This window comes from Prinia subflava, chromosome 6 (genome assembly GCF_021018805.1).
Source record: "Prinia subflava isolate CZ2003 ecotype Zambia chromosome 6, Cam_Psub_1.2, whole genome shotgun sequence".
NCBI lineage: Eukaryota > Metazoa > Chordata > Aves > Passeriformes > Cisticolidae > Prinia > Prinia subflava.
Genome location: NC_086252.1, coordinates 1,772,659 through 1,797,405, shown reverse-complemented (window position 1 = coordinate 1,797,405; position 24,747 = coordinate 1,772,659). Strand labels below are relative to the sequence as shown.

Sequence of the window (24,747 nt, the reverse complement as noted above, 5' to 3'; positions counted from 1 at the left end):
TCTGACTTCCCTGTCCCCAGCCCCTCTGTTGCTCGGGGTAACTGGGAGAGGCCAGCTCTGCAGAGAGCCCCGCACAGCCAGGGAGGGAGGCGACAACCACAAACCATTTGTGACAATGACAACCACGGCGGGTGAGAGTGATGAGAGTCTACAGAGAAATATACTGAGATCCATGAAGTGAGGCACCCCTGAGAAAGTGGAGGAAAATGAAGCAATTTGAACTGCTGGATTTGTGGATGTAGGGACAGGAGCTGAAGGAGCTGCTGGAGAGATGCAGGTCTCGGCTCTAGAGGCACCTCTTGCTTTCTTATTAAAAGCACCATGTACAGATGGAGTAGCTAATTTATGATGACATTTACCTTGAGCAGCCCACCAACAGGGCAGAAAGAGCTTCCTACCTTGGGGGTAGGAGTGTGATACAGGACACACAGAAGATTCTTTGTACTGCAAACTCTTCAAGCTGTGTTTCAGAGGGGTCCTGCCAATCAATACTCTGTTTTAAAGGTTTGGCAGCCTAGTGGATAACATTTCATTTTCAAGATTTTAGCCTCACCAGAAAGAAGGAAAACTTTACATTTCTTTCTTAGATAGCACATTCTTAATCGTACAAAAATCACAGAACGACTAGATTGGAAGAGACCTCCAAGACTGAGTCCAACCCATGCCCTCAACACCTCAACTAGACCATGGCACCAAAGTGCCACATCCAGTCTTTTTTTAAACACATCAAGGGATGGTGACTCCACCACCTCTCCAGGCAGACCATTCTAGTACTTTATTATTCTTTCCTTGATAAGCTTTTTCCTAATATCCAACCTAAATACCGTATTGCAATATTGATTTACAGGGCTGGCTCTTCAAATCCAGTTTAGAACCCAAAATTAAGGGCCCATCTGTCCTGATCCTCTAGTTCCATACTGTTTGCTGCTACAGCACAGGGACATGTTCTTAGCTCCTGCCAGTTGGAAGCCATGTCCAAGCATGAACATAGCACAAAGTCACAGCCCAATTCTTTTACCTCTATTACTTTTGGGGGCCATTTTGCGTGATAAAAAGGTTAAATAATGGTTCTGAGCCATTATTGTGTCTTTCATTTGCTTTCCTTAAACAAGAAACAGTGTAAAAATGCATCATTGATCTGTCCCTTCCAAGCTTCTCCTTTTCCATTTCTATCTGTATTTTCAGAGCTTTTCTGAATTATGTGCTTCATCTTGAGATAGTTGCTGACCAAGTTTTTAAACTCTGGGAGATGTAGCAGCAACACCACCACTGGGCAAGTCCAGGATCCTCGGCAGGGCCCTCAGACTCAGCAGCTGAATGGGAGGAGCTGTCAGCTCCACTGCCTCCCTCAGACCTCACACCAGTTCTCCTCTGGGCAGGTGCTCCAGCAGCGGTGCCTCCGTGCCACTGCGCCAGGCAAAACCTTTTAAAATTATTCCCTTTGATGTGTAACCACAGGTCCCAAGTTCAGCTAAGCATGTTGGGAACATTAGCAGGTTTAGCTCCAGAAGGCAAACACAAGAGACAGCTTCTGAGTCAAGATATCATTTTGGAATAGTTGCTGCAAGAAAAATTCTGAGAAAAAGGAGGAGCAGGTATTGTGGATTTTTCAAGTGAATCTTGGAGTTCCTGAAAAGCACCACTACCCAAAACTTTGATTATAATAGCAAAAGTATTAACACGTGCTTTACAGTGCCACTTCACCTGTCCCAGACAAAAAGGAAAAATCAGAGAGAGGGGAGCATTTAATTTTCCTTAGTAACAATAAACAACACTGAACAGCATCTTCTAACTCACAGAATGCAGTCTGGACTTTCAGTATGGAATAAAATCCTTTGTACTCTTAGCACTCCACCTTCCTCAGCCTTGGTACAAAAACCCTCATATCCCACCCAGGAGAGTTAACTGTGTCCTCCAGACCCAACTCCCTGGAGAACACAGGCCAACCAGCATGAGCAAATTGGTTTAAGCTGTGGTTGCCAGTTAAGCCTAAATCAATCCTCTTCATGGATCAGCATCTTGCAAATAAATTAATGGGCACGTTACCTGGGAGACAGTATACAGCCTTTTTCTACCTCATTAAAGAATTCCTCCCTTAAGCAAGATATTAGTCATTCTGAAATTTGTGGGTCCTTCACTTACAAATTTTCAAAGGGAGTTTTGAAGTCAGTCTATGCAGGATTAATACATGGTTTAAAGTCCAACCAGGGCTTTGTAGGTCTGTGGTAAGAACAGCAGCACAGAGCAATTTCTGTTACTTTTGATTTAAATACCTCATTTACTCCTTCCACATGAAAGGTTATTAAATAAAATTATGCTTAACTAACGACTTAACACTAAAGGAATTCTCCTTTTGCAGAGATAAGACTGTTGTTGTACACTGTCCCCAAAGCAAGAAATTTCTACAACTGCATTTATGTAAATACCATCAATGTATAAGGAAATACAGAAAATGAAATAAAAACACACTATCACAATTTTTAAAAAGAAACATTAGAAAACACTGCTCTAAAATAAAAATAAAAATGAGATCAGTAGAAAGTCGTACAATAATTGTGGGTAAAGTAAAATCTGAAATCTTATTCCTTTGGTTTTAATTGCTGGTAGAAATGTATATTTTAAATATAGGGAGAATAAAGAACAACCTTAATAAGTGGAGACCAGGCAATAGGTTTACTGCAATGAAAACTTCTACTGTGTTTTTCAAACCTGTATTTTTTACACTTTCATCACTGTACCACTTCACATAGTTCATGTTCTACAGAAAGTTTTCCACACAGATTACACAAAGTACTGATCACCATTACCCTAAAAGTGCCCTGGACACTGAGCTCAAAAGCAACAGGAATCATCTGCTCCTCCCTTCTCATTCTTAGCTGGTACTTGCTCTGTCTGTTCTTGATCCCCACAACCCTGCAAGGCTGTCCTGCACCATTCCACCATGCTTATCATCAAGTTGGGGGTTGACATTATGCCTTTATCTTCACAACACCTTTTGTTTCTGTTCACAGCTTGCCTTATGAGTCTGGAACACAGAAAAAAACCAAAAAAACCTAAAACCCTCCCCCCCAAAAAACCCAAACCAACCAACCACCAAACTTTTTTCTCTTTACATAGCCTTTCACATAACTGAAAACAGTTACACTGCCTCCCCTGTGATTTTCTTCTCAAGATTTTCCACACTGCACTTCTTTCAATCACCATATTCTGGGTTGCTCTTCCTTTGCCATCAACCAATAAATCTAAATCCCTCTTGAAGGAAAATCATTGTATTTTTACATAGGATCACTTCATGCATTTTCTGCACTGTTTATACAGCCTAATAAGGTATTTACCCTTCTCTCAGCAGCATAACACTGTTGACTCACATTCTGCTTGGAGAGGAGGAAGGGGAGTTCTGCTCCTTCATTGATGCATGGGGTACTGGGTTTAGAAACTGGAAACTCTAAACCAAGGCTTTCTTAGGGGTCTAGTTTTAAATTCAGCCTCTGATAGAAGAAAGAGCAATTTCTTACAAATAGAGAAGGAACAGAAGAGAGTATATGGGCAAGTCAGACCGATACAGAAGCAGAGTCCTGATAACTCTTGGATTTCCAGTCAGTAATTTCTTTCCATCTGGACTCAGCACAAACTGGAACAACTCCTTTATGGGACTGTGTGTACAAGTGATGGTGTCCCAGGAGGGCAGAATTCCCAAGTGACCACATCCTCCTTCAGGGTGTGCCTGTACATGGAACTGTAACAGGGAGGCAAAACTACAAGTTAGACTTCTTTCAGTTTTGGGGGTGAAAAAGAAATCTGATGGAAAATTTAGAGGCATACAAATTTTTATTTATGCAAATACACATTTTCAGAAAGAGCACAAAAAGAAAAAGGTGCCCTCAAGGTGGTACCAGTTGTCAGAGGGAATTATATGATTTATAGAAGCTCTCATAGCTGGGGCAGGTGGCACAAAGATATTTATAGCCATCTCCCCAGCAGAACAGGTGTGCTTTGTGAGTAAAGTTAATTTCACACAGTTTCATTAGGCAAATTTTCACAGATAGGGTCATGATTCATCAGATCACTTTTTCTATGATTATATGCATTTAAATCCTTTACTGAATCAGATTGCTGCAGTCAAGCTCAAGTCTGCAGTCAATGGCAACTCTGACATTGTCTTCAATGAGAAAGAATTCACTCGATTTCTTCCAAAATCTATTCAAACATTGTCTCAATGCACAGGTACATCTGTTCAAACTCTGGTCCTGAAAGAGTAAGCATTTTGATTCTGGCATTTTATTCATCATGTGCAATGACCAAATTAAATGTTTGGTACAGGATTCAATATTTAATCTTAAAACATTCCCATAGGATTTTTTCCAACTTCTTAGTTATGTGAAAACAATGGAGAAACCATATTTTCCCCTACATATTTCCACCCTCTCACTCATCAGAAGGATCTTAAATCAGTCCTGACACTTTGCTAATCTCTGTGTGCAGAGAGCTGATATTATAAAGAGCAGCTCAATATATGTCCCTTTGAAATTATTCTTACTTTTGACAGGCAGCACAAGACACAAACTGGAAAAATTACACGTATGAGCTACTGGACTAATTTCTTTCACACAAAGATAAATGCAGGTCTTTTACACAGAGGTAAAACCTGAGATCTGAGCTACCATCACTGTATGGCTTTACCACAATTATTTCATTACAGGAGACCAAAAAACGAAGAAGCTGAGCTGGCTGATACAAGGCAGTCCTTGGGTAGGACACGAGTCTGCTCCCAGTTTATCCCAACACTGGATCCACCTGTTCCAAACCCAGGGGCTCTGTTAGAGCTGCTCACCCAGCCCTGATTTGTAAGGCAGCATCTCATGGTGAGGCTGCATCCACAGGCTCCTTGCCTTTGGATATGGAGCTTCACTGCTACCCTCCCTCTTTATAAACCTTTTTTCCTCACCTTCTGTCAGGCTGTGCTTCACATTTAATCCCTTAAAATATTGCACATACAGCCTATTACAGATTTTTTTTCTTAATTGTACAGGTAAGATCAATCTATGAACAAGATAATTCCAGTCTCAGTTTAATCAAGCTTGATGTGAGGCACCTTCCTCTCTTCTCAGACATATTCCTTACTTAGAACATATTTTTTATTTTTCTTTTTTCAGGAAGATGTGTTTTGCCATTATTTAAGATTCCATCCCTTTTCTTAACCAGGAACAAGATAAATGGTTCAGCAAGTCACAGAGAGATAATCAGCACATAAGGATTCTCAGATATAGTGAAAGTTGGGTCTACACTCTGACATTAATGTCACAACAAATGGCAGTTTTACAGCTCAGAGTAGAGGAGGCACGTGGTTACATTTACAGCTCCAATACAAACAGACTCCCCTAACAGTTTGACATTTGACAAGAAGTCAGGTGTATTGCATGGGATCCCAATCAACTTTATGGTTACAAATTATCAAACACAAAACTTAAGAGTCTCTTCAGTTGTTCAATTAATACAGACTTCAATTATCTCTCTGTGAATACAGATTTTGCTAAACCAGTGTGTCTCAAAAGGGTTTTGGAAGGAGTTAAATCATCTTATCTAAAACAAAAGAGAAAAGTGATACAGTCACACAGCTAATGGAAGAGCCCCCCACAGAAAAAAAAAAGCAAGCCACAAAAAACAAAAACTCCCTCTCTATACATATATATTACATATTCCAAGATTTGGAGAGCTCAGAAACCTCCTAAAATACACTGTAGATTTTTAAACTCAATAATTCCCCTGACACAGAGATACTTTTGAGACTACTTCTGAAGACAGTGTCAGTTTTCCTACTAAATCAAACTTCTAAAGATGAGAGGCCAGGGGCGGTTCACAAGATATATTTCTACAGTATATAAAATTGGACAGGGATACAGCCAAAGTGGAAAAAGTTTGAGTCATTTCAAAAAAGTAAATGACTATCAAATGCATAAAATAAGCTCAAACCTAACTAATGGCTGCAGAAGTACTGTTCCCAGAGCTTTTGCTCAGTAGCATGTCTCCTTTATCCAAATGAAGGCATGAAACCAAATTGCCAATTTTTTTAGAGTTGCTTAGGTGGGGTTTTTTTGCATTTATATTGAGCAAGTGAAACATAACTGATAAAACTATAAGCTTCTGCAATTCTTGTTTTATTGCAAACCATATCTGACATACACATGTTCTCACTAGTATTTAAGTGCTTAATCACTTGATGGGCATGAGCAGATTGTTGCTCTCATATGGATGGCAGGTTTTTTACATGCAACATTTACATGCATTTTTACATTCCATGTGGATCTAGCTCCTGACAATCAGAGCACTCTGTGTTCACAGACAAGCATGGCCAAAGTGTCTTTCCAGCATGCAGTACGAGTGGACAGAGGAACTCCATCCCAAGCCTTTAGCTGTTGCCATCACAAGGCAGTTTTTGCAAGTGAAAAATCGCTCTTGCCTACTGAAACCCTGTTTCTCACTCACTCTGCAGATGGAGGTCAAATTGATATTTGTCTTGCTGTGTAATGAAGACATAATAAAAATGGGAAGCCCTAAAAGAGAAGGAGGTGATTACAAGCACTGTAATGGATGCTCTGTTTACTCTGCAGCTTGCATTACACCATGCAAAGCCAGGCTCTGATGCTTGCCACTGCTACCTACAGCGGATACTTTGGACGTCTCCTGGGAAATGATACCTTCAAGTATATTATATTTATCAACAACACAGTGCCAAGATTGGCTGCTGGCCTGAAAAAGACCCTCACTGTGTTAAAGAAAAAAAATGTTACCGTAAAAGGATTTAATGAAAACAACTTAGAGTGCAAATCAGCCAAAGGCTTATAGACAGTCTATCCTTGTAGCTTGCCACAGGGGAAAAAGGACAGTCTCAGTGAAAATGTAATATTAACAGAAAAAAATAAAAGAGGCAGCAGTACCCATGTGAGACTGATGGGTTGGAGTGCCGAGGAACAGAATCTTGAGAAACAAAGGTAAAAAAATAATTATTCCATTTCATCAAAGCTATAATAGGTTTAAATGACCAAACTTGTATTGGAGTGGGATGCATTTTCCCACAAATGCAAACCATTTGTATGTTTATCTTCAGGTACTGATGAAATGATATAACTTTGTGTGCACATTCAGTCAACATGGGAAAATTGGATGCAGCTCTGTAGAAATTTAAAAGTCTTCAGTTCCACAGGACAACCATGCACTCCAAGCCTTAGACACACCCAAGCACAACAGTTTTTAACATCCTCAAAGGGGCTGAATACCATTTCAGTATGAAAAACCCAAACAACTGGACTAAGATACTGCATATCAACACTTTTTTCTTGTCAAGTAAAGAAGACGTCTGTAAAAAGGATAAATTCACAGCACAACTTGAATTTTTTCATCTCTTCTTACTGGTTTTGACTTCACACCACTCATGCTTTGACCTCTTCCCTGATCTGCCTGCTCTATGGAGTGTTTATTTTATACAACCATGCAGGTAGTCAGTTCTCAGAGCTGATTCTATTGACTGGAATTGCTTGGGCAGTGGGAAATTTCAGCAGTGAGCCATCCCTGAGGCAATTTTTTTGGTAGTGTTTTCATTGTATGTAAGCAGGAGCCTAATATTTAGATTCTGTTCCATCAGCAAGACACTATCACTAGACCATTAACATTTCATACACAACCTTGATTTTAAATAGGAAACTAAGTGTGTTTGCACACTAGTATTTGACTTTGTGGTCTTGCTTCATCTCCTTGCTTCCTTCCCCAGAATTTAAAAACAAACAAAAAAATCCCCCCCAAACCACCAAAGGAAGAAGAAAGAGGACACACAATCATAAATAGGAAGGATTTGTGCGTGGAAAAAAGAAAGGCTTGTCCACCCTAACTTGACCCACTTGACCCACTGTGTGCACTTTCAACCCAGCAAGAGATTCCCACCAGCTGCCCCAGCCTTGGGAGTTTTGTTTAGGGTTTGGCTTAAATAATAATGTGACCCCCTACACTAAAAAATCATCTTATGACAGACCCTAACTTTCTCCCAGCTTCAGAAATCAAACTGCAGCCATAACTCCCCAGAGAGTCCCTTTGGTGAGAGTGACAGGGAATTCCAGGGGCTCCCTGTTTGCAATGGTCAGGTGGAAGCCTTGGCAGCCACCCTGCAATTTCCCACTGGAGTTTATCTCAGGTTAATATGCCACCTGACCTGGTGAGCTACTGACAGTTAACAGACCTGTTTGTTTTGGTGAATACACTTGCTGTGTGCTTACACAAACCCACTGAGCTCATCTGATCTCTACCCTGTTTACTAGAAAGCATGGCTCAGGTGCTGAAACATCTCTGATGTCTTCAAACAGCAACAAAAGGCATTAACTGGACCTCTCTTTTATGGCTTTCTAATTCCAGAGTCCTTCCTCACAGTTTGGTCATTAAGTGGTCTCACTTATGCCCTACCTGACTTCCTGCTTTTGATTTAAGAACTTTTGACTAGAAGCCTGAGCACCCCTTGCAAGTTTTTAATGCTCTATTTGCTGTCTCCATTTGACCTGTCATGATTTATGGCCTTTCTAGTTCTCATTTGGACAAGCTCTGCACTTCTTAAAGCAATTTTTTAAGCCTTCCCCTATGATAGCCTCCCTGCAGTCATGCTCCGAGGAGCTGGGGCCCTTTGATGGCTTTCCTTACCTTGGTTTGCTTTTTTTTCTGCTATAAATGTGTTGGTTTACCTGGGCTTCTAATAAAACAATTTCCAAAACTGGAGATAATTTTGTAGGTATCTTGTTTTTCATACAATTAGTACAATTATTTTACTAATTACCTTTTAAATATATATATAGTTCTGCTTCTTTACATTAAATATTTGCCTGAATTGGATTTATTCAGCTTGCTACAGAAAACAATTGAGTGCAACATGAAACAATTATAATTAGGAACACTTCTATGGATGGGTCTTCAATTCACCTTGAAGCAGACCTTGTGTATAACTTGAGACAAAATTCAGAATGGCTTTTTTCCCCCTAAAATCCTAACACTACAGTTCAGCCCAAAAATTTTACCTCTATACCTCATTTAGGTGAAACATTGACTGCACATATCTGTGCTATTATCAAGTGTGCTAAATGCACAACTTCTGATTTCACTTCATATTCCCTGGTCAGTGTCATGCTCCTGAACATGAGTTTGCAGTCCATTTCTAGGTATTTTGATTTTTATCTTTCCCTATTTGAGTGGGCAGAACTCCTGTGCAAGCAAGGCCTCCACAGAGCTCCTCGCTTTTTGCTATGTTCCTAATGTTACATTTTCCATGCTGTGACACTCTCCTGCCTGCACAGATTACGCTCTCATCCTTGCAAAGCTGGTAACCTGGCAACTCTGTACCCTATTGATCATCTCCCATTGATCACCCTCCTTCTGCCAGAGCTGAGATGTGGTATCACAGCCAGCTGTCATCAGACAGCCGGCGTTCCTTCTATCAAACCTCCCAGGCTTCCAGCACTGGCACACAAGGGCTTGCTGCTTCCTCCCTTCCCCTGCTGCTCAATATTGCATGTGGCAGCTCGCTGAAGTCCCTTCTCAGGAGTGCTGCTTTCTTTCTTCCTCCCCATTTCCTCCCCACCTGCCTTTTGGCCTTTCCAGACAACTGCTGGCCACCTCCACCCTGTATTGGCACAACCCAGGGGTTTTGTAGTCGTGCATTTCTGTACCCGAGCAGGTGTTTCCATATAAGGAAGTGAAGCTAGAATTTTCTATAGCCTGCTCGCTGTAATTGGCTTGGTCCCAACACAGACACAGTGATAGGACTTTAGAAGTGCTCCTCAAAGTCTAGTGTCCATCTCATTGGGCCAAGAGCCAAAAAAGCCCACCTAGACCATCGAGTACTAAAGGGCCTGCATAAGGGTACACGAGGCTTTTTGGGAGTGCCTTAGCCTGTGTAACTTTGCTTGGTACACGGTGCTCGGCTTATCTCTTTTCATTTTGTAACGTTTATTATTTTCCTGTTATTAAAACTTTATTTTACAAAGCATATCCCGGGAAGCCGTCTCGCTATTTTATTAAGCCATTTCTCCGCTGGCTGGACCTTCGGAGTTATCGGGAGCTACCCCGATAAATGGCGCCTTCGAACTCGGACCCTACATTAGGGTAACTGAATCGAAGTTTGCTGACAGAGAGCCCTCACGTTCAGCTAGGCCATTTTGCTCTTGGTTTCGTTTTTTTAAAAGCGAGCTCGTGGTGGTTTTTTTGGTCGTGAAAATAAAACCACATTTTTGGGTCAAAAAGGCTGAGAGGGAGCCTTTTGACTGAACCCCTATACCGGTGAGAGGGGGTCTTTGCCGGACACCGATTCTGGTACAAGGTGGATTACTCTTTAGAAGAGAGAAGCTGCAGTCTAGCAGAGCTGGAGAACAGCTAATCACCGAGTGACCTGAGAGAGTCGGAGACAAACCAAGAGCTGCCGGGAGATCACAAGAGCCATTCTGGTGAGTGACAATGGGGACCCGGCAATCCGTAGAACAGCGAGACACCTTTTGTTATTTTAATTATAAACTGACTATTCAAGACTATAAGTTTGAGAGGAAAGAACTTAAAAAACTTGTGAAATGGGTCTATAAGAAGTATCCGGACACTAATACAGCTGAAACAGTAACAGTGGAATTTTGGGACAAGATAGGATTGAAGTTGTATAATTCAAAGAAAAAATCTGTGTTAAAATTAAGACCCATCTTTAAAACTGTGTTAGACTTTGTAACAGAAGAAGGCGAAAGGCTCAGCAGTGAAAAAACACTTGAAACTGCAGAAAGAGAAACCTTGAGAAAAGCCTCTAAAAGCAACCATAAAAAAGGAGCCCAGAAAGTAAAATGCAAAAAGGCTCCTGCTCACCTTAGACATGATAAAAATCCAAGTTCTGATGCCCCAAGTCCCAGAAAAAACCGGTTTGATTTACTCCCGAGAAGCAGGCAGGGAAGGGCTCAAAGCCCTCCCCCGAGCCGTCCTCAGACCCCCGGAGTGGGACCTGTGCCAGCCGTGGCCAAGCAGGCAAAGATTCCATTCCAACCGCCCTCCCCACCCCCTCAGTCTCCTGGTACGAGATTCGGGCGATCCCGGTCCGTTAATTTTGAGCGCGCGAGTTTTGAACAAAGCCCTGAAAGCGCGGGCTCACAGAACAAAGAAAAACGTGGAATTCTCCCCATCTCTGAGGCAGAAGCTTCAGCTCCATGTGGGCGGGCTCAGTACAGCCCGACGCTGCGGCACGAACCATCTGATGTGTCGCTCAGCTCCTCCCACTCCAGCACGGGAGGCTCCCCCTCCATGGGCGGTCCCAAGCCTCGGGCACCGCCCCGGGTTGTCACCCACAGCCTGGACAGGCACACCCTGGCTGTGAGGAGCGTGGGAACCGGATGTGACATCCCGGAACTTGCCCTCCCCAAGATGGCGGCGCCCATGCCGGAGAAATGTAAACAAACTCCGATGAAAAATCAGAAAGTTTCCCACACGTCCTGCAGTTTCTCTGATGATTCAGAGGATTCATCAGCCAGCATAGATCCCTGGCACAAGATAAGGAAAGAAACCAGCACCCCAGAGCCAGCCCGGCTCTGGCGACAGGAGACCAAAACAAAACAAAAACAAGGACAGAGCAAGACTGAAGCAGTGAAAGTTTATCATCGTCTAAAACCCTCCAAGAAAACAGAACAGAGACAGCTAACAGTTCAATTCCAGCAGCCAAGATACAAAGTAGACTTCGTCCAAAAGAAGACTGTCGTGAAAACCACCACAAGAATCCACCAAAGCAGCAGGCTCAAAATACCTTAAAACCCTGACCTATTCTTTTATTTTGCAGTTTTAACAAGAAACCCAGAACTTTATAAGTTAATTTTTTCATTAAGATCTGAAAAAGACTACCAAGTAATTCCAAAACAAAAGGTTTTTCTTTTCTGTTTTGTCAATTAAGCAAGAAGATTATAATAACTTGCCCAAAAAATTTATATTCCAAACTAATTATAAAAGCGAATTCCTAAATAATTTTTCCTTTACAGGAAAAGATTCTGCAAAAATATTTTGCTTGCTCATATCTTTAATTGAAATAGTTAATTCAAAATTCAAAAGTTTTTAAAAATAGCCCGTATAAATATTACAAAAAAAATTATTAAATTCATCTCTATAATTAAATTGAAAACCTTTCAAAATTCATACTCCTCTAAAAACAATTCGTTTTATAAATAAGTCAAGAAAATCTAAAATCTCATAACCATGTAGTAAAATCCTAACACCAAAAAATAAAAATAAGATTTTAAGAAAGTCTAAAAACTCTATCTCAAAACCAAAAAAGAACAACTGTCTACATGTTTTTCAAAGTTCATATTTTATGTTTACAAATTTTTATGTTGCAAGTTTGGTAGAGGGAGCGAAGACCTCTCAAGAAAAAGTTCTAATCAATTGTAAAATTCACATTAAAATACTAATCTTTTTCCTTTTTTCTCAACAGCAACTGTATTGTGTCACATGTTAAAGCAAACACTAAACTCCTAAGTTTTATAGCAAATAGCAAGGTAACAGCAAACTTTTAACCATACATCAAAATACATCAGCTCTTGTAAAAAGTGTCACATATATCTCAAAGTAAATTAAGACAATTGTGCAACCATGCCCAAACTACCAAACACTAACTACACCATCAATAGCAGCAAAAATTAACCCTCAAAATTAAAAACAAGTATCATGCAATATCAACCATTTAAACAATTCAAACAAATTCACTTGTCTAACCACACACTTTTTAAAGTATGTTCTACCTCAACACATAAAGGAGAAAAAGACCAAAAAAGACAATTAAAACATCTCTTGTAAACATTTCTCATTCCTAAATGTACAGTTCTTAAAATTACAGAAGTTTTTCAACATATCAAATCTACCACATATTATAACTAATTCATTCAAAAGCCAATCTATTGTTAAAAAACACACGAACAGCTAAAAATGCTCTTTAAAAGATAAAAATGGGAAAGGGCGTAGTGCTTTCTATTATAGAAAGGTTGAACAAAGTTATATATATGTTTTTTAATCTCTCATATTCATAAAAATTCTGAAAACAAGACAAATTTTAGAGCCTGTCCTTTATGGCAGGGAGAGAGGTTTTGTTTGTCTCCACAGGTACAGACTCTAAGAAAGTTCCTGCAAAAGAAGTTGAGTCACAACTACAAAAGAAGAAAGGAGAGAAGAACACACCAAAGACACTAGATGACCCCGGATGGTAGCTTCAAGAGGACTTTCGCATTTTGACACAGCCCAGCACTATAGACACTGAAATACGTTTGAAGCAGAGACTTAAGTTTTATAAAAGTTGCACTGTTAAAATTTCTGAAGTTATTATTGTCATGTCAAAATTGTTCGTTGTTGTATGTTAAAAGTTATTATCAAATCTTTATGTAGAAGAAAAAGAAAATATAGTTCACTTGAAAAAATCTCTCCAAACAAAAAGTAAAATAAGATTCATATGTAATTTGAGACTAAATATTAAATTTTAAAGATTGGCTAATAAAAAGAAAGTACCAAATTTAAAATTTTGTAATCCATAAAACTACAGCTTAACTATAAACCAAATTGTTAAATAACAATAAGTTATTGACACAATCACAATTATGAACAAAAGTGAGAATTTTTTCAAAGTAACTATTTCTCTTTTTTTTTCTTTTTTTAATATGATTTTACAGGGTGAGATGTAGTCGTGCATTTCTGTACCCGAGCAGGTGTTTCCATATAAGGAAGTGAAGCTAGAATTTTCTATAGCCTGCTCGCTGTAATTGGCTCGGTCCCAACACAGACACAGTGATAGGACTTTAGAAGTGCTCCTCAAAGTCTAGTGTCCATCTCATTGGGCCAAGAGCCAAAAAAGCCCACCTAGACCATCGAGTACTAAAGGGCCTGCATAAGGGTACACGAGGCTTTTTGGGAGTGCCTTAGCCTGTGTAACTTTGCTTGGTACACGGTGCTCGGCTTATCTCTTTTCATTTTGTAACGTTTATTATTTTCCTGTTATTAAAACTTTATTTTACAAAGCATATCCTGGGAAGCCGTCTCGCTATTTTATTAAGCCATTTCTCCGCTGGCTGGACCCTCGGAGTTATCGGGAGCTACCCCGATAGGGTTTTACCTCTCCGTGCTGATTTCCTTCGTGTGTTCATCTAGAACATCCCAGCCAGGAAAACACATCTTTACCAATACAGCAACTTTCCCTGCACTTCCCAGTAAGCTCTGCAGGGTCTGCTACCATTATACTTGCCAGGGTTTATTCAAGATTAATCATTGTGTCTGCCTTTTTGCAGCAGCATGGCATTTCTTACTCATGCTTTTCATCATGTGCCATAACCCACAAGCTGAGTATCTTTTTATGGTTATTTTATCATCTGAAAAACACCAAAAGAAATGATATGCAATACCTGCATAAGTGAATATCATCAGCATTTACTTTCAAGTATGCCACTGACAAAAAAGTAGCATTCTCATCCTCTAGCTTTTTTTTTCTTCCAGACTCTTACTTCCTACTTTGTAACTATTAGAACTTAAAAATAAACTTAAAGGCTCTGCATGCTTACCAGTACTGTCAGTACTTGAGCTACTTCCACCATCCCTCTTCCTGAATTTTGTATTTCAATCATCATTATACAGGCTTTGTTGATTCAATGTTGTCTTTTATGCACTATGTTCGTAAAGCCTTATTAAAGTTTAATGAGGACACAGAATCAGATAATATTTGCATGTAAAATAAAGCTGTAGTCTAAGCAATACAAAGTATCTATAATCATCAAACCAAATCACTCAGCACAAAAGACAATAAAAAGAGAATGGAAGCCAGGGAAAGAGATTTTTGTATAGAATCTCTTCCTAGAAACCAGCTACCAAAGGTTCACTAGACACAGTAATTTAACTCACAAAGCTTTGTTTATCAAGTAGAATTACAATTTCTAAAGTGTTGTGGTTTTTTTACCCTTCAAACACCCAAATATCTGTAAAATCTCAAATACAGTAAGTAGTTGTCCTAATTTTTAATTATTTTTAAGAATTCAGCTGCAGAATAAATCAGTAAAGGATCAACTATGACGTATGTGGGCTAAGTGACAGATGAAAGAGCCCTTTACTGAAATGCTACCCATAATAGGGGATAACAGAAAGGAAAGAATCAGTTTCAATATACCTCAAAAGATTAAAAAAGGTAATGAAAATCAAGATGAAGGTGCATAGTCTTTGCTCTCCTATCTGCAAAAGATCTAAGCAATTTGAGACATAATTTATTCCAAGATCAAAGTTGTCCTAGTTCAAGTCTCTCTGCTGGCAGGAATGATTTTACATTAGCAAAATTATTTTACTGTTTTTGTAGTGATTCTCAGATGTGTTTTTATGTTCTCTGACTGCAGCAGGTGATTACTGAAGACCAGGGAACTATTTTGGCTGAGTCAAAGCTAGATTAGAAGCCTGCTTCACCTTAAAGAGAGGTAAAGCAGCACTGGTTTTTATTCACCATTATAAACACAAATGATGCCTCCTGTAGCTAAGGCAGGAGAAGACAGCAACCCCCAATGAACTGAATTGAACCAATGCTGCAAAATCTTATCTATGAACATTTATTTCTATCTTAAAGCATTTTTGCTTTAGCTTCAGTTTTGCATCCCTTTTGTGTTTGCATGTTCTAGTAAATTCATTACTAGCAGAAGTGCTTGCTGAAGCTGTGGATTTGCAGCAAATATTTGAAAATATTTACTATAACTGCCCTATAAATTTACAGTTGTGGTTATAGCCAGAAGAAATCTGATTTTGGAGGTTAATTTAGGCCTGTCAATGGAGAATAAAACAGCAGGTAACTCCATCTTGAAATGCCTTCTATTAAAATCAGCAAGAACCAATTCACGAGCCACAGTGACTTAATTGCATAGCTACAATAAACAGTTTTGGATAATAAATACTTCAGATGGCGTAAACAGTCCAAAACTGTACTGCAAGGGAATGACCTTTTTGTCACTTTAGAAGTTCTGAACCAGGCTTGACAACATCCCTGCTTAGGGAGTTGCCTCTCTAACTTAACCTCTTGCTACCAGTATCAGATCCTTCAGATTCTCATTTCTGCTGCAGCCACCAAATGTTTTGACCTGACAACGTGATTATTGTCGAAGCAGGGAGCAAAGCAGCTCAGCTCCTTGGGAGAGGGTCAGGTTTGCAGAGAGTCAGCCTCAAACACCGTCAGCTCTAAAAAAGCATTTTTCAAAACCCAACACACCACCCCACTTCTCAAAGTACAGAAACCCAGTACAAGTTTGCACTGGAGTAGCCATGAAATCAAAGTGAGGAAATAACCTTCAAAGACCCAGTCTTTGATGAACACAAAGCAGTGTGAGAAGCAGACACCTGCAACAGATCAAGCACGAGGAATTATGTGAATCTCCTTGAAACTGGATGACTTTGGGAATGAGCAGATATTAAAAAAACAGCAGAGAGGCTCCCTCCAGAATAACATCCAGAGTTGCAGGGAAATAGTTGGAAAATAAAAACATACTTGCCTTAACTATTTCTCCAGTAAAGGTGGTTAGAATTTTGAAATATTGAAGGACATTCAGCTCAGAAGTTCATCAAATAGAAAGGGTTTTGCCATATCTCTATGCAAGAGAGATATGGCAAAACACTGAAGAAAAATCATGAAGCAAATAATGAAAGCACTTCAGTTTTTGGCTTCTCTTGTCTAAAGCTATTTTATGACTCTAAATGAAAATTTATATCTTTATCAGGATGGTTACACAAGCAAGAAATTAAACTCTCTTCAACTTTGGCAAATAAGCCTCAGAGGAAACTCTTCAAAACTGTAGGGATTTCTGTCTACCAGAACATTTTGACAAACAGCACTTTAAACAGAGTAACTAAAAAAGCAATATAGTTCAAAAAATCCCCAACCATACTTCAGGAAGATGTCTTCCATAGTTTCTGTTTTTGAAAATTAAACAATGTAGCTACCAAATTCCATGAAAAAAAAAAAAATAATACGCTTGCATTGATGTTTAAACACATGAGAAAACGTTTAATGCTTACCATTGCGAGTCCATTTTGATGAGGAGCAAAGCGTACGCTACTGGAAACACAGTAAGGAAAGGAGCCAAGACTGGCTGCAAAGGTCACAAGTGCAAAGGCAGATTTTAGCAGAATGAGAACCAGGCAGCTTTAACCCTTCTCCAGTGCTGGTGCCCTGCCCACACACACATCCCCAGGGTGGTTCTAGTGTCCACATGAACCCTGGGCCACGTTTGTTCTCTTCCACATGCCAGGAGTTCTCACCCACCACCCTGGGCAGTCATGCTGATGGTGGAGGGTTAAAAAATAATTTTTTATATAAGTTAACCACGGGGCTTAAGTTGAGGGAGGGGGGGAAGGTAGAAGACTTACAACTAGAATTTGATGCAGCTCAGCTTGGAACAAACGTCAGCTTCTGCAACCATTGTAATAACTGAGTCAAGTGTGACTCCAGCCCAGGGGATAATTGAGAAGCATTGTTTTAACCAAATCAAGTAGAACCCAGGGTAAAGCATAGGTATGATTTAAGATACTAACTAAAAAATAGGATAATCAGTATCTAGGGGTGGAGGTTAGTTAACATGTGTATAATTTGAAACTATAAAAATCACAAATCGACTCTGTATTCTCGGGCACAAGATTTGGGCACTGTATGCCCCTGTGTCCCGCGCGCTTGAATAAAGAACTGCATATGATCGCCTTCGTGTGGTTATATGTTTTCTTACACGAACAATGCCAGGACTCCAGAGCAAACTGTCCTGGCCAAGAGCTTCCTCCCCACAAGTGGAGTCTGAATGCCATGAGTGCAGAGAATTCTGCTGGGTTGCTGAGGTCCAGCACTCACTTGCAGATATGAAGCCCAATCGAGCTTACAACCGTAGTGGTGTTACTTTCCTGCATTCCAAAACGTGTGTGGGAAAATTGTGGTACACTTTTAAGAGTTCTTACTGTTCTACTTAGTCCCACTACAAACATTTCATAGCTTTTCCAGGACTGGGAGTGAGGAGGGGATGTCATGGCAGAATTTTTGAGAAATTAAAAAGATCAAACACAGTCAGAATGAGCTCATGTGCTTCATATCTCATTTAGTTATTGATCTATTTTTTCCTTTGGATAGGGGAAATTTTAAAAGACTTGGGCAATGTCTGACTAGATATAACCAATAAGGTTCCATTCTACATCATTTATTTCTAATTTCTTCTTGTTTAGGAGTATCTCACTAGTGAAGGAATTGTCCTGGTTTAGGACAAAATTAGGGGAAAATCTCCACAACTCCATCCCCCACCACCGGGTTCGGGAGGAATTTCCTCAGAGGAAAAGTGGAAAAGACTTGTTTATTGAGAAACAACGAAAAAACACTCCCCAACACAAGAAAAACAGTCCGAGATGACAACAAATGTTTTCACCAGTCCAAGAGAGGGTGAGCAGCCTCTGCTGGGGAGGGTGCCAAAGCTTCTCTCAGGTGCAGACTCCGGGGGGTTTTCCCTTGATGTTCCCGAATCAGGGCCCGAAGCAGGTCCGATGTCTTCAGGGAAGGGAGGAAGGAAAGAAGGGGAAAGACAAAAGCAGAAAAATGGCAAAAAGCAAGCAAAAAGCAGAAAGCAAGAGAGCAAAGCCAGCAAAGCTGCCTAAAGCTAGCAGCAAGCAAGCCAAAAGCAAGCAGCCGGGGGAGGGGCTCAGCTATAGACAAAACGAACTGAGAACATGGGAACAGAAAAAAACACGATTTGGGATACAAAGCATGAAAGTGTCCTGTCACCCCAGGACAGGAATGAAGACTGATACCAGCTGAGGTAAGATTAGATGCCAAGAGAATCCAGAGCTGTTAGTAGAGACTACAAGCTTTCTTTAATTACCAGCTACCCAGGTAATATATTAGAAGTAATGGATAATAGGAGTTAAGCTGCTGTTGTTACTCTGTTTGGACTGGAATTCTTTTCCAGGATAGTTGCTGTTTGAAATGAATGGCCCAATTACCCAAGATTTAAGAAGCAGGACTCCATCCACCATTTTACCTGAACGGCAAGATTAGAAGTATTGGGAAGAAACCTACTGGTCATTATTAAGGAGAGCTAAAGAATGGCTATATGTACCAAAACAGAGCTTACAAATGTTTCTTTTTCTGTTTCATCGAGTTTGTTGGTCCCCCAATAAATTAATAAGCTCAGTAGTAGTCGAAAGCAGTTATACCCTAGATGTGAATATTTTTCATTTTTTTACTAAATTCACCCAAAATAGATCTATTAACCATCACTCAAGGACATTTTGAGCTTTCATTTTTAACACTGTCAAACATTTTAAATATTAGTCTGATAAAGATTTCAAAATTTTGTTTTCATTCTGTACTCCATATAAAAATTTCTGTGGGAACTTTATTGACTATGTTAAAGATTTAACTCCCTATAAAGAGTGGTGGTGGATCAGACATTAGAAATAATACCTGGCTCAACAATTTACAGGTAATCTACAAACAAAACTATCAGAGTACAGGATTTGGTAACATATACTGTTCATCTTCCCTATCTAATTTCCCAACTCAAAGTAAACACTAACTGGATAAATACACACAATGCTTTAGCAAACAGTTTTGCTCACAAGCAGTTGTGTTTTGCTTTCAGGACTCCTTCAAATCTCTGTCATGAAAATAATCAAAACCCCAGCAACACCATAAAAAAAGACATAAAAAGCAGGACCTGCAATTGTTGAATAAAAACCTGAAGGAATTACTTGTTCTCTAAGCATACATAAGAACACTAAAAACTGCTGTGGACATTTGCTTCAAGTTGAAAGTACACTCAATTCTTTGAGTACACAATCAGCCATGGAAGACAGTTAGAAAGCCTAAGGTTTTAAAAAAAACAGGGCTTGGTCTTCCATTTTTGCAAAACAGTAAAACCGAGTTCAAATCATGAAAGTAAAGTTGTGACAACTTTACAATGAAATAATGGAAATAATGGAAAATCAATGTAGGAATTACCATATAAAGACAAACAACCCCCAACTCACTGAATATTTAAAGTGAGCATCCTCAAGTATTGACATATTTCTTAAAAATGGCTAACTTGTCAAAACATCTTCTTTGAAACATATGGAAAACAGTAGTAGTTTTTTTCCTGCTAAAATTAAAGTGCCTGCTCCAGTAGGGGAGAAGAAAGAGTGACTGTGGAAAACCCACACAGAATGAAGGACTGTCTGGGCAAGATAGGCCGTGAAGAGATATGAATTGTATTAATTACTCCCTGGAGCAAGCCTTGCTAGGAGATGCAGCCACGTGCACACAAGGAAGATGGAGAAAAATATGAAGCAGCTGAAATATATTCAGCTTATTAACTATTTAACTACTCCTTACTAACAGAAAAGCATCAACATGTCTTACAATTGGTCAGGACATCAGGGCCTGGAGGGTACCAACTCCTCTGAGTATAGGCTTGACTTAGCAGAGCTGGATATACCAGTTATTAGTATCAAGTGCCAACAGCCCATTCTTCTGACAGTGGCACATCTTGGGTATAGTTTCTCTCAGTCTGGTGCAGAATTTCCCTTCCAGAGTCTTTCTGGTTCCATTTAATCCTCATCATCTAATTAAAAAAAAATCACTGAGGACATGGCAGTAGGCCTGTAACAGTAGTGTTTGGTTAAGAGGTTGTTTCCTTGAAGAGAGCTAAATGTCTTTTTCATTAAGAGGGGATGGAAGTAACCCTCAGATAGAAATAATATTGTCAAAGAAAAAGGCAAAGCCAATTATTACACCAATTAATGTCCATTATGCTCAGTGTTGTTTAAGAATGTCTATGAGATTCAGCTACAGGAACTCCACAGTACAAAGCAAATAAAAACCCCAAAACCAACAAACATTGAACTAAAGAAAAACAACAGCTAAAAAACTCCACCCACCCACCCAACAAAAAAAATGCTGAGATGAACACAGCTAGAAATAACAAAAAAATCCCTCTGAATATTTCTGTTCACTTTTTAAAAACATATATTCTGCAAACCAAATGTATAGATGAAAAATTACTATGAATAAAATGCTGTTTGTTGCTAACCACAATAATCAAAAAATTCTTAGTCTGCACTCTGGTATATGCATGTGCAAATATTTATAAACTAAAAAAACACAAAAACACAGTAAATGTGGGAAAAAGGTGGCAGGATATTGGGTGAGGTGCATATTTCCTTTAGAATGTATTTCCATGCAGACAGACATTATGATTGAAGCTTCAGCTATGCAAGATTTAGGAAAAAACTGCTGTGAATAAACCAGAATTTTCCATTTTTTATTCCATTTTTAATACTTAACAACCAAACATAGGTTCACAGGTACCTTCCCAAATCTACCTTAGTTTCCCTGAGTGTAGTCAGATACGTTCTCAGAGGACACATAAAATTGAGAAAAGGGAAACTGAGTGTACTCTGCAATAGAAAACTGTATACATCAGCAAATGCTGGGTAAAGTTATAGTATCATGACCATATGAGATTCATAGAAATAAATCAAACACTGAGATTAAAACACTCTACCTCAGCAAACAAAAATGTCTTCTACTTCCTGCTTACCCTTTTTCTTTACATTTTTCCCCTCTTCAAATACCCACAAAAGCAAAAACTGTAGGTGAAAATAATCCATTACCATTTGAGAGTAGCACAGCTGTAACACACGAAACCCCTTCACCTCTCAGGGTTTTATTGGGCTTTTACTTTTGATTTGTTTTGGGGGGTTTGGTTATTTGTTTAAAACAAAACAAAACCAACTTTCCAAATGGATTCACAGCTGCATAGAAAGTACTTTCTACACCACTTGTGTCTGGTTTGTCTTACACAGATATTTCAATATAACGGTTTGTAGTACTACCTCCCTCCTCATCAAAGCTATACACAATTATCAGAGCTTGTGAGTCTCCCAAGTTCAGTTTCTTCTCCTCACTGACTTTCTAGAATCTAAAGAACAGTATTTTAAAATACAACACAACACTGGCATTGTAGAATTTACTTCCGCCTCTGAGCTGATAATCCCCCTCATTCCAACAGCACTGTAAACCAAAGAACCCCAACAGGGAGCAATGCACTGCACCTGCTGAAGCTCTTAATGTGAAAAATAGGGTTCATTCTTGTGATATTATTCATCTCAATTGGAGCACATCTTTTTTTTTCACTATGGTTATAAATACAGATTTACAAAAAATTTATACCTCATGATGGCGGAAAAAAGATGTCAGAGACAAGTGTACCAACTTAAAGATTTCACCTATGAGATTACACCTCTGTTGTGAATACAAAAGAAAATTATCAATAAGTAGTAAGGAAATTAAAATACCCCATTAGAAGACAGAAATTATGGAAAATTCCGTGGTTTTTAAACTGGTAAAAGGAGGATCCTCACATTGTCTGACCATGTGGTCACCACATCAATATCAGAGTGACACACTTCTCCAAAGATCATTCAAAATATGTAAATTACAGCAGAGTTATTTTCTCCTCACCGTTTAGGCTGGCTGCTGAAGTGCTGTTTATGCACAGATTAAGCAATTGGTGCTCTAAATTGAACTGCAGGTTCTCCCTCCTTTACTGACTTACTGAACACAGAACCTAGAGACACTAGGGCTCCCTGCTATTCCATTTTCCCCTTGGCCACAGCATGGGTAAAATGTTCATCTACTAAAGAAAAGTCCTTCCAATGATTCATTTTTCATTTGCTTTAATAGGAACATATACATAAAAATAACAATAAAAAAGGGCAACAAAATAAAATACTACAAAGATGATGCAATTATCACCTTGGGAATAGGAGAAGGAATGAGCCAGACACGACAGATGTGAGCTGCATCAGTTAGTGTCTAGTTGCCAGGCTCCTGGATACTGAAATGGTGAAAGAAGCCTAACAGAATATGACTGGAAAGGTAATGGAAAGCAGACGTGAACCTTTGATTGATGGGTAGCTACTTCACTAAACTTAGACTTCAGAAAAGATGAAGAATATTTAACCCTTCATTAAAATGGTGCTGAAAGAATGGTGTCAAACTCAATTCACAGTTCGTATTTCAGCTAATTACAGCCACACATTTAAAATTACTACAACTGTGGGGGGAAAATTGAAATTAAATTTGTGTAGGGAAGCATAGCTGTTAAACAGTGATTATCAAGGAAAATTATATGGCTTCTGGGAAGTACTGAAAGCACTGATCCCAAATAACTTACCATTCATGGGTAAAAGACTATGCACATTTTATAGCTCCATGGAGTATTACTTTGTCTTCAGTGAGAGGAGAGGAGAAGAGCATCCCTGAGCACTCCACAGCAAAGCCCACACATCCTGCTCCAAGCGGCAGATTACTGGGAGCGAACGCCACAGAAGCTTGAGCCTGCTCTGCAGCAGGCTGTGCTTTTATGCAAAACTATTCAGAGTGACTCTTCCAACCTCTATGGAGACAAGTGAAGACTCCTTTTCCTGCTCTGCTGCCGGTGGCTGTGTCTGCACAGGCAGACAGTGCAGCTCAGGAAGAGCAGAGCTGCAGAGAACAATGCTCGGTGCTGAGGGCTCAGCTCTGACATGACACGCATTTTTAAAGACTTTAACTTCTCTGCTCCACACATCTGACTGGATGGTCGCTGGGGTCAGATGCACAAGACAAACTCGTGGAATAGCTTTCCTAATTTGAGGCTATTTGCATTTAAGCCCAGGTCAGGAGTGACTCTGCCAGCTGCCTCCTCTTGCTGTGCTTCAGTTCACCCTGCAAATGGTCATGGGATGGAAAGAGTGGACGTGTCTGAAACTCATCAAACATTCAGTCCAAGGGGTACCTGATGAGCCCCAAACACCAACAGCTATTCAGGACAGGACGACAAGAGCTACAAAAGAAAAGGTGAAATCAAGACAAGTAAGAACTGAACTGCAACAGGCAGCGTTTCTGGATGAAGAGCTGTTCCTGCAGATCTCATCCACTCTGATATCTGAAGCAATGTTACGCAACATGCAAGAAAGACACAGCCTGTGGCAAACAATGTCAACATGATTAGCAGCTTAAAAAAACCACAAAACAAAAATGAAACTTTCTTTGGTTAATGATTTCTGGGGTAGAAAGCAGGCATTTTTCAGCTTTACTCTTTAATTGCAGAACAACGTGATGGCAAAGGTTTTCAAGGGAAAATATAATTAGAACTGATTCAAAAGGCAAATAACTTCTGTTTCACTCCCACCAAGTAGGCAATGGCTTTAAAGCTATATTTAGGCTTTAATAAAGCCATTTCCCAATCTTATAATTTTATAGTGAAAAAACCCTAATTTCATAGTGAAAAAAACCAACAGTGTTTAATTTAGAGAATAATGTGTTCTTGATCACAAACTAGAAATCTGATCTACTCTAACAACCTGCCACTAAATGATGTTTAATTTTCTTTTCGCAGTGGACAGTCCCATGCTTCAAGTTCTTTCCTGATTTCCATCTTTTCCAAATCTCTAATACATTTGTGAGACTAGACACACAACCCTCCCATCAGGCCAATGGCACCTGTGAGTTTTTCAAGAATCTTGATTTTAAGCTTCTAATCCTATGTGCAGTCCTCACTTCTGAAGTCATAGGAATAAACCCAACCAAAGGCAACTCCCGTATTTTTTTCTCAGCAAGACTTGTACTATTAATTTATATTTTTTGTGTCAAAAACGTAATCATGTTGGACAAAACAGTTGCCATATCTTCTGCCCCAATGTTTA

The 24,747-nt window shown here is 39.5% G+C and overlaps 1 protein-coding gene and 1 long non-coding RNA gene across 4 annotated transcripts in view; both read right to left on the bottom strand.

Moving 5' to 3' along the window:
- Positions 1-17,345, bottom strand: part of TMEFF2 (transmembrane protein with EGF like and two follistatin like domains 2) — a 553,100-nt gene extending 535,755 nt beyond the window's left edge. For all 3 annotated transcript variants that reach the window (XM_063399875.1, XM_063399874.1, XM_063399877.1), the window contains exon 1: positions 17,062-17,345. The gene's annotated coding sequence lies outside the window, so the exon portion shown is untranslated. The remainder of the gene's footprint in view (positions 1-17,061) is intronic.
- A 5,415-nt stretch (positions 17,346-22,760) lies between these two features.
- Positions 22,761-24,747, bottom strand: part of LOC134551797 (uncharacterized) — a 40,593-nt gene continuing 38,606 nt past the window's right edge. Inside the window, exon 4 of the long non-coding RNA XR_010080691.1 lies at positions 22,761-23,885. This is a non-coding gene — a long non-coding RNA (uncharacterized LOC134551797). The remainder of the gene's footprint in view (positions 23,886-24,747) is intronic.